The 7500-nt window shown below is 39.1% G+C and overlaps 1 protein-coding gene across 5 annotated transcripts in view; it reads left to right on the forward strand.

Moving 5' to 3' along the window:
* The first annotated feature begins 1096 nt into the window (after positions 1-1096).
* Positions 1097-7500, forward strand: part of LOC125029810 — an 18677-nt gene continuing 12273 nt past the window's right edge. Inside the window, exons 1-2 of one of the 5 annotated variants that reach the window (XM_047619974.1) lie at positions 1097-1265; positions 4244-4390. The gene's annotated coding sequence lies outside the window, so the exon portion shown is untranslated. Of the gene's footprint in view, positions 1266-1695; positions 2322-4243; positions 4391-4545; positions 4698-7500 lie in introns of those variants that run through there. The other 4 variants (XM_047619975.1, XM_047619977.1, XM_047619978.1 and 1 more) reach the window with 4 other exon arrangements.

Genomic DNA, 7500 nt, shown 5'->3' on the forward strand with positions numbered 1-7500 from the left:
GAGAGAGAGAGAGAGAGAGAGAGAGAGACAGAGACAGAGAGAGAGAAAAGACAGAAATCGTTGTCTCAGATGATCATACGCCATTAACATAGTTCGCCCCAAAATATATCACTCGTCTTACATAAATTTCATCTCCTTTGTTTGGAATCAGTACTGCGTGTATGTTACTAAAAATGGCTATTGTAAGTTATGGCACAATAGGAAGACTGATCTGGCATCGACTGTGTTTGTTTTTTTTTTTTTTTTTTTTTTTCCATTTTCTTTCTTTTTTGTTTTTGTTTGGGGGCGACTGAACTTTATTTATGCAAGCGAAATTAGTGAGCCTAGTTTGGGGTGTTCCTTACAAGGTTTCACTCTTTATACGTAGATGATTATAATACATTAGTTTTTTTTTTAATACAATTTCTAAAACCCCGTCAAGAATATCGGAATAGATTACCTTTGAGGGGCTAGACCGGCCTCGAGTTCAAACTTGGGGAACACAGGTATGATTTTCCCGTGTCCTATATTACCTGAATTATTATTGCTTACCTTAATTAGTGTAGGTGTAGAGGCTGGGATGAAAGGTATTACTGTTTTTTATTTACGTGTAGTGCTCTAGCATGTTAGTTCGCCGTTATAGCTCTGTAATGATGTTGATCATGATAATGTTGTTAACATGATTATTTTTTTAGTAGTATAATCATCATATTCATTATACTCTTCATAATCATTATAATCATAATTATCATCATCATTGCCATTATCATTATCTCTTCATTTTCATCTTCATCATTGTCATTACCATTATCTTTTCATGTTCATCGTCAACTTCGTCTTTACCATCATCGTTATTATTATTGTTGTTTTTTTAATCATACTCATCGTTATCTTTTCATAATTATCGTTGTTATTATGATTGTTGCGGTTGTCACCATCCTCACCATTCCATCTATTATGTTCATTTAATTCATCTTTTCAATCAATAAACGCAGAGCCATTACATTAACAACAAAACCTTTCACAGCAAGTCAACCCAATAAGTCCTGTCCCATAACACCCGACCACATAACCACAACCATCATTCACCCGAATTAATTCCCTTTTCAACCCACAGTGTGTCAGTACAAGTCACACGATAGATTACTTCCATCCAGCCCTTAACTGTGGAGGAAATACTCGCCAGAGGGCAAGCCATCCGGGTGGGGGCCGCAGTAACCACGAAGAAAGCGTAATTTAGAAACCAGAGTCGGTAGTTTTATGTGAACAACGGTGCGACAAGGAAGGTCTGTGTGATAAGTGCCAAGTAATGTATACTGTAGTGTTGGGAGTATTATATAACGTTTAAAGAGTGCTCACGTTGCTCAGGCAAGTTGTCTGGTTGGAAACGGTATTGGTCTTGTGGAAAACTGGAGTAGTATATGATTTAATATCATTATAATATTCGATGGTGTGAAATGTCGACGTGCGTGAATTACAATAAAAAAAGATTTGATTATGATTTACAAAATATATGTGAATATGAGTTTTATATATATATGTATATCTATCTATATATATATATATATATATATATATATATATATATATATGTTTATGGGGGGGGGGGGGGCGAGAGAGAGAGAGAGAGAGAGAGAGGAGAGAGAGGAGAGAGAGAGAGAGAGAGAGAGAGAGAGAGAGAGAGAGAGAGAGAGAGAGAGAGAGAGAGAGAGAGAAATGCACACATTAACTGTATTTAGGATAAGCAGTTCCTGTATTGTGCATGTTAGGCCATGTTTGGACTTTTAATTATCCGAAAAACAAAAACGGTGATCAGTGGTGACATTTAAATCGGATAAGAATGTATCTTAGTCATTCACGAAATACGAGGTCAGAAATCCATACCCACCATAATATTCTGTGTAATGATAGGGTGTTTTTTCACTGTTATTGTACCTTGTACTTTGTATGCTCATTTATCTACCTTTTCAAGTACGCGGCGTAGAAGAAGTTGCATCACTGAATCAATATCGCTCAATGATTTGCATATCTACTTAACATTAGTCAATGAAATGGGTTTTGAGTTCACATTCCCACGGAACTAAGTGCCTTTGCGTAACCCCCACAGATTATTCTCAAGTATGTTTGACGTTTCTACGCTTTTACTTGCCGATCTGTGTATATGTTCACTCTGACCTTGGGGTATCTGTTGCCTCAGGGCCCGGTGTCTTGCGTCATACCGGGGCTTTGAGAGATTCTGGCTATCGCCTGGTCCTTGCCAGTGTTTACTACCAGGATGTGATGCAAGGGTAGTTCGCTACGTTTCGTGTGACTAGTGATGATCCATGCTTCCAGATAAGAAGGTATTTGTAAGTGTCTGAGAGAGAGAGAGAGAGAGAGAGAGAGAGAGAGAGAGAGAGAGAGAGAGAGAGAGAGAGAGAGAGAGAAGAGAGAGAGAGAGAGAGAAGAGAGAGAGAGAGAGAGAGAGAGAGAGAGAGAGATAGAGAGAGAGAGAGAGAGAGAGAGAGGAGAGGAGAGAGAGAGAGAGAGAGAGAGAGAGAGAGAGAGAGAGAGAGAGAGAGAGAGAGAAAGTTTGTGCGTGTGTGTGTGTGTGGGGCTGGCTGGGTGTAAGTGTGAGTGTGTTTATCGCTGTTGTGGATATGCGTTCGTGGAAGAGACACAGTAGAAAGTGGGTTTGATAAACCAGGATTTGACTTGCATTTTGACATTTCATTTGTGTGATCGACTGTAACGATGTATATGTAACAAATGATGTAACGATATTTTTACGTATCCTCATGATTTGCTACATCTTTATTTGCTATCTATGATTAACGTTACTCTTGTATTTTCTTTTTAACATTAGAAACAACAGCTTAGAACAAGCAGTTATTACGCCACGCTGACCGTCAGCAGGATATGAAAACTTTCCCCGTGATATGACGTCAGAACAGGAAATGAATAAAGGTTTATTTATTTGTTGCCAAAGATTGACTGGAATTTTTTGACATCATTCGTATCTAACATATTTGACATTTCCAAAAAATATGGAATCGTTTAGTCTTTTCATAAATTATTGACTGCTTATGGCATTTCACTGTGACCTCTAACTTGTCCCTAACTGAGCAGGATCTACACTAGGAAAAAAACCCTGAAGGTATGCATAGGGTCCCGCCCAGGAAGATACTCTTATATAATCAGAAGACAGTCACGCTCACATGATTTCATCTCTCTCTCTCTCTCTCCCTCTCTCTCTCTCTCTCCCTCTCTCTCTCTCTCTCTCCCTCTCTCTCTCTCCCATTCTCTCTCTCTCTCTCTCTCTCTCTCTCTCTCTCTCTCTCTCTCTCTCTCTCTCTCTCTCTCTCTCTCTCTCTCTCTCTCTCTCTTTCTCTCTCTCTCCCCCCTCTACCTCTCCCTCCCCCCCCTCTCTCTCCCTCCCCCCCCTCTCTCTCTCTCTCTCTCTCTCTCTCTCTCTCTCTCTCTCTCTCTCTCCCTCCCTCCCTCCCTCCCTCCTTCCCTCCCTCTCCCCCTCTCCCTCTCCCATTCCCTCTCCCCCCCTCTCCCTCTCCCAATCCCTCTCCCCCTCTCACCCCCCCTTCTCTCTCTCTCTCCTCTCTCTCCTCTCCCTCCTCTCCCTCCTCTCCTTTCTCTCCTTTCTCTCCTTTCTCTCCCCTCTCTTTCCCCTCTCTCTCTCCACTCTCTCACCTCTCTCGCTCGCTTTCATGTATGTGCGTGCAAGGTCTATATGTGTACTTATATAGACCTTGTGTGCATGTCCGTGTATTACATATGCGACTATGCGTATGTACTCAAGTGTGTGTCCACTAGCATACGCAAATAAGAACGCGTATGTAACCCGCATTCATACATCGTTGCAAATAAACACCAATAGACGCACACACAAGTACAATTTTTTTGTCTGATTACAGTTTCTCTTGTGAAACCTGGAAATTCAGAGTGGCAAGCCATTGCAATAGTATGGCATGTGCTTATGTCTCACACTGCAAATAATATCACCCTAGAGGCAAAACTCTGCTCTGAAGAGAAAGGAGAAAAAATACATATATATTTTTAATATGAGGACAAGTGCAGTCGGCAAGTTTATTTTTAATTCCCGGGGGGGAAACGTACACACCTGTTACGCATTTTATCTATTGATATCTTCGGTTCCTTAACAAACCTTCTCTATACTTCTATCGTATTTTCCTGAAAATAAGAAACCCAATATACTGTCCCAAAAAGGTAAATGGTAACATCACCGCTGTTTATGTTTTGGTGTTTACAGAGTTGAGCAGTCATAAGCTCGTATCCCGCCGGTGGGTGCGTCCGCTCGGGTTTTCGTCATTGGATATAATTGGCACTGGGAGCCTCCGGTCGTGCACTCCGCCTCATAGATGCTTCCTACAGTATCGATAATATATAATTTGTACAGGTAAGAAGAAAGAAAGGGAGATAGAGGGGGGGGGAGACGTGATTTCTCAGGAATCGGGAGAGTTCTGAGAAACGGATATTGCCATTTCCCGAGTTTCCCCCAATTTCCCGTGTCCCTTCCCCTCCCACAGGGCGGCTATTACTCTCTCTCTCTCCGTGAGGGTGTGAGGGTGTTTGGCCGTGGCTTCGAATATCGAGGTGTGATTTTGTGTGTGATTGTTTTGGTGTGTGGGAAGCGAAATTTTGAAAAGCTAGTGAATGTGAGGAGCCAAGTGATTTTTTGTTTGTGTTTGTTTGCGGTTCAGTAGGTGAGTTATTTTGGTTTTATCTTGCCTTTTTTTTTAGGTAGTTCTTTTCCAGGTAGATTTAGCTTATGCTTCTTGCACTGGTTGATAGGAATAGGAGGCTTGGCTTACCCTATCTGACATAACCATTAAAATATGAGGATGTTTAGTAAATTGATAGTGATTGTCACCAATTTTTTTTGTTGTTTTCCTCAGTAATTGAAAGGAGTGTGAGATTCTTTATCTTTGCAGACCGCTGGTTTAGCATCAGTGCAACCGCAGTGTGCATTCTCAACCTCACTGTAAAATACCAACTTGCAATAACCTATTGTCAATGTGCTCATGCAAGAATGACTTCAATAACAAAAAAATCTAGTCAGTGCAATCTAAATTGCACTGGGCACTGCCAGAGGGAAGGTTTGATAGGGATCTCTGCCCCCCAACACCCTCGAGGAACTTTGTCTTCACCTCAGTAGGCACAAGAAGATGTAGCTGAAACTTGGGAACACTGATTTTCCGTGATTTTATTCCTTTATATATGTGCCTTTACAATTTATGACTGCAGATTATTTTTTATACCAACGGCTACCACTTTTTATCCTGTACAAGAATATAAACTTTAACTTGCCCTAGCTTAGTGCATCCATACCATAAAGATCAACCAGAGTTATTTGGGAAAAGATATTTCAACATTAAAAAGTTATATTAACTGTGTCTAAGTAGATTCATGACATTACTGAGAGGAATTATCAGGAGTCACATATAGACATTTCTTTTGCAAATATTATTGCATTAGTATATACCATACCAAAGGAAAAGAAAGAGGTATATTTCTTACAATCTCAAATTAGGTTGTCATGCTCATATGTGTGTGTGTGTGTATTTATATATATATATATATATATATATATATATATATATATATATATATATATATATATATATATATATATATATGTATGTATGTATATGTATGTATGTATACATATATACACATATCTGTTTAAATTATCACAATTTTTTGTGATATGTCTTAACACATAGATGGCTCTGCAAGTGCTTAATATTAAAGGAGTCAATTTGTAGACCTTGTGACCTTATCCGATTTCAACTTTCCTTGAATTTGTGTTTTTTTTACCAGTGCTATGAATATCGATGGATTTATTTTTATTATGGACATTATGATTACTATAATGTTGTTGGCATTAGTAATATAAGATAAATTATTTTTGAAAATCAAGGAAAAAGGTAAATATGGGAGACAGGTAATACTCGTAATTAGCTCACTGGTGACTTAGAACAAGTGTAGTTATTTATGTTTAAAAATAATTAATAATGTAAATTCACATGGCATGTACGTACATGCCATGCCCATTGGCAGACTGTCTCATAGTCAATATTCAGTTCAATAAACAGGTTATCACAGAACTAACTGACCATGACATTGTTCGTGGAGATCTCAGACCAAACAAACAAAGAGGCATAATGCATTTGCCTCTACTATAGAGCTAATATAGATTTAGACATAAAGTAGCAATCTGACTCTCTTGTACATGCTTGAGCCTGAGCTTTGGACATAATACTATGCCATGCACCCATGCCCATAGGGACAATATTATCCAACCCATCATCTAAGATGCTTGGTTAATCTTTATGGTGTGGGCAAACTAAGTTAGGGCAAATTGCAAATGATATTCTTGTAGAGGACATAAAGTTGTAGTCATCAGCGCAAGAAATAATATGCAAATACCAATGGTAATGGGGTGTTGGAGGGCACGGCCAGTCATGGCAACATAGATTGTTGAATTTTTTGATGTGGCATTGGGTCTTAGTCTCTGGCAAGTGCATCTGTACTGTAAAGAATTACCAGATGCTTACATAAGACCATTTTCTGCCAACTGTAATGGCCTTGAACATCCAAGACATGAGATCATAGAGAAAAATATAACACAAAAGACATCTAATAGAAACACCCTTTCCTGGTACTCTAAGGAACAATGCAGACTGCAAGAAACAGAGACTACAAATGCCTGCATCCATAACTACACCATAAAACTGGATCAGTTTCAAAACCTTTCCCCTAAAATTTAAAAAATGCAAAGAAAGTGAAACACAAACAAATATACAGCTATCTTGCAAAGAATATTGGAATCAATGCTACAAACTTCATTAAGGACACTTTGGCAATCACAGTCTTGAAAGATAGCAAGAAAACTGAGCTCAATAGCTCAGTGCGCCTGAGTACTGATAAACTGTTCAAGCGTTGCTGGGTCTCTGGTTCTGCTCTCTTATTAGGACCCTAACTTTTCCTAGCACACAGGGAGAGTTGGCAATCTATAGGATCTGCTGGTTAAAGCTATGCATCATTTGATGTGTGCTCATATTATTATTATTGTTGTCAATAACACCAGTCCAGAACACAAATCAGAATTACTCAATACACACTTCCAATCTATTTTCTCACAAGAAAAGAAAAGAACACTTGACACTCGAGGCAGTACTCACCCTTCAATCCCTTGACTTATTGACCCAACAGTATCCAGAAATTACTGCTGGAGCTTGATACAAATAAATCTACAGGGCCAGACCAATCCTTTCCCTAGTTCTGAAATCTTGTACACTTGCCCATGTTTTTGCCCCAATCCAATATACTTCAGCACCTTACATGATGACCTGCTTTGTGCAAACATTACCTTCCTCTTCAAGGCAGGTAACTAAACAGATCCTATCATCTATTACCTAATTTTTTTCACACTGATCATGTTTAAAACTTTTGAATCCTCAATAACACCCACAACCTCAGTAAGAAACCTACATATGTGCACAT

This window comes from Penaeus chinensis, chromosome 10 (assembly GCF_019202785.1).
Source record: "Penaeus chinensis breed Huanghai No. 1 chromosome 10, ASM1920278v2, whole genome shotgun sequence".
In the NCBI taxonomy this organism is placed as follows: domain Eukaryota; kingdom Metazoa; phylum Arthropoda; class Malacostraca; order Decapoda; family Penaeidae; genus Penaeus; species Penaeus chinensis.